General features: G+C 38.0%; 1 long non-coding RNA gene across 1 annotated transcript; it reads right to left on the bottom strand.

Annotated features, from left to right (window-relative positions):
* Positions 1–381: 381 nt before the first annotated feature.
* On the bottom strand, positions 382–4,370 carry LOC116397643 (uncharacterized). The gene is made up of 4 exons (XR_004213715.1): positions 4,281–4,370; positions 4,001–4,116; positions 3,301–3,487; positions 382–931 (listed from the first exon to the last, which is right to left on the bottom strand). It is a non-coding gene; the product is annotated as an uncharacterized LOC116397643 (long non-coding RNA).
* Between the last annotated feature and the right edge of the window lie 3,088 nt (positions 4,371–7,458).

The raw sequence follows: 7,458 nt of genomic DNA on the forward strand, positions 1-7,458 counted from the left end.
CAAGAGATTTCATAAACATGTTTACGGTAATATGCAATTTAACGGTAAATTACTGGCAGCTGTGGTTGCCAGAACTTCACCGTAAAAAATAAAGTGAGAATGTATAATACATCACGGTATATTATTTTTGCAACCGTAGATTTCACAGTTGAGAACTGTTTTTTGTTTACGGTAAATTACTATAAAAAACAGATTTCATTAACCTGTTTACGGTAATTTGCTTTAGAAATAACAGCCATGTTATAAACGTGTTTACGGTAAATAACTTTATAAACAGCAACTATACTGTGAAGCTAATTACAGTTTTTCTCAGTAAAAAACACAGTACAACTGTATGATACATTACGGCATTTTATTGAAAAATGCAACTTAACGGTAAATTACCGGCAGCTGTGGTTGCCAGAACTTTACCATAAAAAATATAGTGACAATGTATAAGACATCACGGTACAAAAATACGGTACAACGTAGAATGTAATACAATTGGTTGGCATAGATTTCAGTCAACTTCTGATTATTGTAAATTACAAAGGAAATATCAAATAAAGCATATTGTAAATCAAGGTACAGACCATCATTGATATACCTTAAGAAACTAACATTCTCTGTGAAAAACAGGTTGAACTGATACAATATCTTGTACAATATACTCACAAAGCAGTGTTGAGATCTTGAAGAAACAGCATGTGTCCATATATATGAAGGATAACCATGAATAAACATGAAAGGATTAGCCACTTGCCCTGAGTTGATCAAGAGTAATGAGTCACTGAGTCCAGACTTGACTGAAGAGGGCACTCAACATGGTATAGCGTCTCACATGGACATGAAGTTCAGGAAGCTGGAACTTGAAGCGTGTATTTTCACCAGTTCTGCTTGAGGACTCGTATGTTGACCATCAGGTATTCACTGTGGACTGGAATGATCCTCTCTGCACCCAAAAACAGAAACAAAGGCAAAGTTAGATTGATGCAGTGCTTCAACATGCCTACACAGAAACATTTACTGCCTTCTGCTGTTAAACTGAGCTCCAATGCCCTAGAAGAAACCAGCACTTTATACTTAATAAAAAATAATAACTATCAGGTCGAATGGTAAAAAAACTACACATTTCAGCACTAAGGCATCATCAGCATGTGTTTAATTTCTGTCGACAGGCAGCCTAAATACACAGATGCCTCCAAACAATACACTGTGTGCACAATTATTAGGGAAGTTGTATTTTTGAGGATTCATTTTATTATTGAACAGAGCTCTCGGTCAATCCAAAATGTTAATAAACCTCAAACCTGAATATTTGATAAAGTAAAAGTGAGGTTTTGGCTTTCTTAGGAGAATATCTATGTGTGCACAATTATTATGCAACTAAATGAAAAATGTTCCCATCTCACTTGTTTATTTTTATCTGTTAAAGTGAGAATAATAAACAAACAACTCAAAATTTACAAATAAACATTATTGATATTTAAAAAAAAAAATAATCTGTGACACTATAGCCCCCCTTCTTTTCAGTAATAAGCCTTCCATTCATGGATTCTGTCACTTTCTTGATCTGTTGACGATCAACCACAGCCTCCCAGGTGGACTGTTTTCCTTCACCGTAAATCTCCCGTTTAAGAAGGGCCCCGCAAGATCTCAATAAGGTTTAGGTCAGGTGAGGAAGGGGGCCATGTCATCATTCTTTCATCTTTAAGGCCTTTACTGGCTAGCCACGCAGTGGAGTACTTGTATGCAGGGCAATGGAGCATTGTCCTGCATACAAATCATGGTCTTCTTGAAAGTTGCAGACCTTTTCTGGTACCACTGCTTGAAGAAAGTGTCTTCTAAAAACTGGCAGTAGGTTTGGGAGTTGATTTTGAGTCCATCTTCAACCTGAAAAGGTCCAACTAGCTCATCTTTAATAATACCAGCCCATACCAGGACCCCACCTCCAACTTGCTGGCGTCTGAGTCGAAGTGGAGCTCTGTGCCCGTTACTGATCCAGCCACGGGCCCATCCATCTGGACCGTCAAGAGTCACTCTCATCTCATCAGTCCATAAAACCTTTGAAAAATCTGTCTTCCGATATTTCTTGGCCCAGTCTTGATGTGTCTTGTTCAGTGGTGGTCGGGTTTCAGCCTTCCTTATGGTGGCCATGTCTCTGAGCACTGAACACCGTGTACTTCTGGGCACTCCAGGTAGGTTGCAGTTCTGGAATATGACTACTGGAGGATAATGGGTTCCTGGTAGCTTCACGTTTGATTCTTCTCAAATCTTTGGCAGTTAATTTGCATCTTTTTTTCTCAACACGTTTACTTTCCCTGTTGACTATTTGCAACAAAACGTTTGATGGTTCTGTGATCAAGCCTCAATATATTAGCAATTTCAAGAGTGCTGTATCCCTCTGAAAGACTTTTATTTATTTATTTATTTTTACAATTTTTGACTTTTCAGAGTCAGTTAAATCTCTTTTGTGGCCCATTTTGCCTGAGGAAAAGAAGCTGTCTAATAATTGTGCACACTAATAGTTGCCCAATAATTGTGCACACATAGATATTCTCCTAAGAAAGCCAAAACCTCACTTTTACTTTATTAAATATTCAGGTTTGAGGTTTATAACATTTTGGATTGACCGAGAGCTCTGTAGTTGTTCAATAAAATTAATACTCAAAAATACAACTTGCCTATTAATTGTGCACACAGTGTAAAGACAATCATCATGTTTGATACAACCACGGTATCTGCACATCTTATTAATTCCATCAATTAACATTTTTTGTTTTAATTTTTTTAATTCAATGACTTTTAAGACCTTTTAAATATCTCTAAAATCAATTACATTACTGTTGCAAAATAAATAGAGAAACTAGAATACAGTAAGCTGTATCCTGTTGTTGAGTTGTATTGCATTTGAATAACTGAGCTATTCAGTGTACAATAGCTAATATAACTGCCTTCTCGTTAACAAAAATCAAACTGTATGGCGGAGACCCAGTTCAATAGGAAACAATGACCCCCAGCATTTACCATCAAATAAACATAAGAGTGCACTGTAGGGCCCACTTGGGTGCAAAGACACAGGTGCAAACCCCTTTTGGGTGGATTTTGGAAAGATAGTACACAGAATTAATGACATTTTACTGCTACGTGAAATGTAATGCAAGGGGGATATCAGTTCAGAGCACTAAAAAACAAATAGTACTAATACAAAACTATATTCCAGTGGTTTCATCTATGTTTGCATGAAGCGGTTGGCTCAGACCGTGCACCTGAGGATGATTGATTGAGTGAAGTTTGAGTTGCACCTATCGCACTGCTTACCTCTAATTAGCCTTGACAAGACTGGTGTCTGAGTCATTGGGTCCAGACTTGACTGAAGACAGGTGGGACAGAGTCTCATACAGACAGGGTATGCTGTTCAGGAAACTGGAACTTTAGGCAGGTGTTGTCATAATTTCTGCTTGAAGACTCACAAGTCAATCTGGTGTTCGCTGTGGGCTAGCATGATCTTCCAGCCAGAAAAAAAGACAACATAGAAAACATTAACAATACTAACAATAATAATAACAGTAACATCACCAATAATATAACTTTATATAGCACTTACACAGTTGCAAAATGGTTCTCATACTTCACACAAAAAACCATCAAACTATAAAAACACAAAACATTAAAGAGGGTAAAACAGAACAAACTTACCAAAGGGTAAACAAAGAGTAGGGTTAAAGATTTCATAAAAAGGACAAGCTACAAATATGATTCATGAATAAGAAATAGCCATAATACATATGGTATGTCAATAAAGTCAAAATAAATTCACAGTATGTCAAAAAATGTTATTCTGGCAAGAAGTTAAAATCACATTGGATTATGAAATGCCTAGGTTTATGCAGTACTTAACATCAACAATACATGCATACACTGTTTGAACATGAAATGGCTACACAGTGCTTACAAAAATAGAAGACCCTAAAGCCTTCTCTTGTTAAATGAACATACATTGAACTTTACAACAACTTACCTCTGTTTATCCTTGACAACACTTGTATGTATCCGATCATAAGGTTACACTAGTAGGACAGCAAAGAGGGTGATGAGGTCCATCTGAAGTACAACCGCTGGTAGTCGTAATCACACCTGAAAGAAAGAATAAAGAGAAAAAAGACAAGGGGTGGACATACATCCTCTTAAGTGAAAGATGAAATCATCTCAAGCATCAACTTTTACTCTTTTCAATGCAAAGGTTGCAAATTAAAATGAAATGGCTAAATTCACACTCAAAAATAAAAACAGTGCCTCACCTGGTTTAGCCCGTACCACATATTGTTATCGCAGCAACAAAGGTTTGATTCCCGTTGGGCCATGTGTTGCAGATCATCCCCTCTCACTCCACTATGGTTCCTGTCTCTCTACTTCTGCTGTCCAATAAAACACGAATGACAAAAAATCATCTTTAAAAGTAAAAAAAACAACTGCTTGCTTTGGGCATTTAAATGGATTAAAATCCCACCGTTTTCCTGGTTGTCATAAAAGCCAGCAAGTTGTTCCCATCCAAGTCCACAACCACTAGTTTGAATGCAATGTCTGAAAGGTGGCAGGAGCAAATTAATTCAATGTTGCAAGATTAGAGTAAATTGTCTTAATTATCTGCACAAACTGCTCTTGTACCAATTAAAATGTTCAGATATTTGTTAGATATGTGTACAATTTACTTACTTTAAAGGAGATTCTTCTTAGCAATGCCACCTGCCTTCGACCTAGAAGTTTCACAAAAGCACTGGAACAAATTCTCTTTCTTTTGACAGACATTCAAGTATTTCAAAGAATTGAATACTGACTTGAACTTTACTCCTTCCACATCTGGTTTATCTTGGGTCTGGAGGCGATCAACAGCAGAGTTGTAGCTGTCAATGGTGCGCTCTGCTCTGCACAGATTTGGATCGTCACCCTGAAATTCAGATCGGGTTATTAGGCAGTACCTACAGAAATATTGCGAGTGACTGAAATTTTCAGTGAAGGCACCAATGCCATGAGAGCCCAAATTATCTCCTGCAATGCAATATAAGGTTATTTTGACTACTGTTTCATCTGATACTACGATCCCGTTCTCCTCCAAATCCTTCAAGTCTGTTAGTAATTCAGAGAACACCTTAGCATGCCCAAATGTTTTGAAATCTTTCTCTCTACACAATAAAACAAGTGACATGTGGTTTGTGTCAGACCTTACATGAACTGGCAAATTATCATCAGATACATAGACAGCTAATGTTTTATGTATTGTCTTTGCAGAGCCTAAAGGGTTAACAACTTCAAAAGCATCCTGGTATAGTACTAGTTTGAAGCATGATGGATTTTGACCAAAGAAAATCATTGGATTTCTGACCATCACTAATGTCGCTTAGAACATCTGACTCTGAGGGAGACTCAGTTGAGTGCTCTCCTGACACACAGTTCTTCCACAGATCAGATTCCAACAAACACATTAAAGTCTCTTTCACAGGCACATAATATGCAAACATATCAGTCCTGTTCTCATCTCGTCCTAAAAACATTTTCTTAGGCTCCACATAGTTGAACCCTTTTTTGAAAGACTGAGCTCTTGAGTATGCTGTCCTCATTGGCACTCTATGACATGCAGAGAAAATATCAAATTCTCAAAGACTCACAAACTTTGCTGATGTCCTCATCTGATAATGGTGTGTCATTTTTAAACAGTGAAGTTAGTTTGGTCCAAGCAGGTAGTAGAAACTGTCCCTGCAATTTCAAGTAGAATAAACAGAGAAAAAGATCACTGAAGTTTTCAGAAATATCCAGATCACCTTTATCTGTGCTGGTCTTTGTAACATTTTCTGAGTCATGCAGGTGAGGGCCACAGTCACGTGATTCAGTTGGAACAGCTGATGACTGAGGAGAAGCAGATTCTCTGTACATGTCACGAATACTGCTGTCTGCTATTTGTGTCTCCGTGGCATGTGGGCGGTAAATGAAGATCTGACCATGAAAACATTTTACCATCCACTCACTTTAATAATTAGCTACTTTGTGTCTGGACATGTGCGTTCACATAACGCCATAGCACATTTATGAGCGGTAACGTTAACAGACATGGCGCATTTATGAGCGGTAACATTAACAGACATGGCATATTTATGAGCGGTAACGTTAACAGACATGGCGCATTTATGAGCGGTAACGTTAACAGACATAGCACATTTATGAGCGGTAACGTTAACAGACATGGCGCATTTATGAGCGGTAACGTTAACAGACATAGCACATTTATGAGCGGTAACGTTAACAGACAATTTATAAGCGGTAAAGTTAACAGCCGTCCCAACAGTAACGTTAACTGTAACGTTAGCTTAGCTGTAACGTTAGCTGATACGTTACCATTATGCCTCTGGTAGAAATTAGCCTTATAGCTCCATATCTATCAAAGGTCTGCTTGCAACCGGCTTCAACGCACTTAAACAACGTGGTTCATTACGATGAAGTTTGCAATGAAGCACATAACCCCTCGATGTTTTAGCTTTAACTGACTTGCCACAGAAATTACAACGAAACATTTTCCTAGCAAACCTTTGGTAAAGTAAGCTAGCTAATGTTCAACACAGAAACCCATAACTCACGTTACATCCACGAAAAATAAACTCTCAACTCATTAGATAGCTAAGTTAACTTACTCTTAACGTTGAATGACTCGTTTTTGCAAGGGCGACACAAAACTGCAGAAAACAAAGCCTCAAATTAAAATGTAACGTTAGCTAGCTGACATGCTTACCTTCAGAAGAAGTGTGTTTCCAGGAGTCAGGCCGTTGATCATCAGTAACGTTCAGGTTAATATCCACAGAAGAGCTGCGCGCAGTGCTGCCTGAGCGCGCAGAAAAGGCGCTGAAATGAGTTCAAAAGTTTAGCCTCCAACCGTTGCTTTTTTAAAATTGCTCTGTCTGTCTGTCTGTCACATTTGCTCAGGTTATTCACTGAGACAGGCACCTGTTGGTCTTAAAGTGTCATGGGGGAATCTTTAAACAGTGAAACAGCTTCGGTATGATCATATAGGGTGCACTGCACACAGGTTAGGAATAGATGTCACAGGGTGCCATGAAACTGTAGCGAGATCTGCACCTGCAATGTTACAAAATACTAACCAACAGAGATCAAAAGAGGGGTGGGGAATGGGGTGAGGGGTGAGATGCAACTTATGCTCTGCAAAAAAGGATTACAAAACAAGGAAAACTTATGGAAGGTTACTCTCTACTGCTTTGAATAAGCAGACTAGTTTGCATCTAGCACTTATTGTTTTGTTTGTTGGTTAAATATTAGTTCTGACTGTTGAAACAGTGACGAAATGTCTTTCAAAAATTACAGTGTTGGCCTTCAAATTTATCTTATGGTATATTTCCATTATTAGCACAATGGTTCGTACATTTAACCGTGACAAAATGTATTTCTTTTTACTAATAGTACCTGCAAAAACTG

The sequence above is a fragment of the Anarrhichthys ocellatus genome, unplaced genomic scaffold (genome assembly GCF_004355925.1).
Source record: "Anarrhichthys ocellatus isolate YVR2014 unplaced genomic scaffold, GSC_Weel_1.0 scaffold70, whole genome shotgun sequence".
Classification (NCBI taxonomy): Eukaryota; Metazoa; Chordata; class Actinopteri; order Perciformes; family Anarhichadidae; genus Anarrhichthys; species Anarrhichthys ocellatus.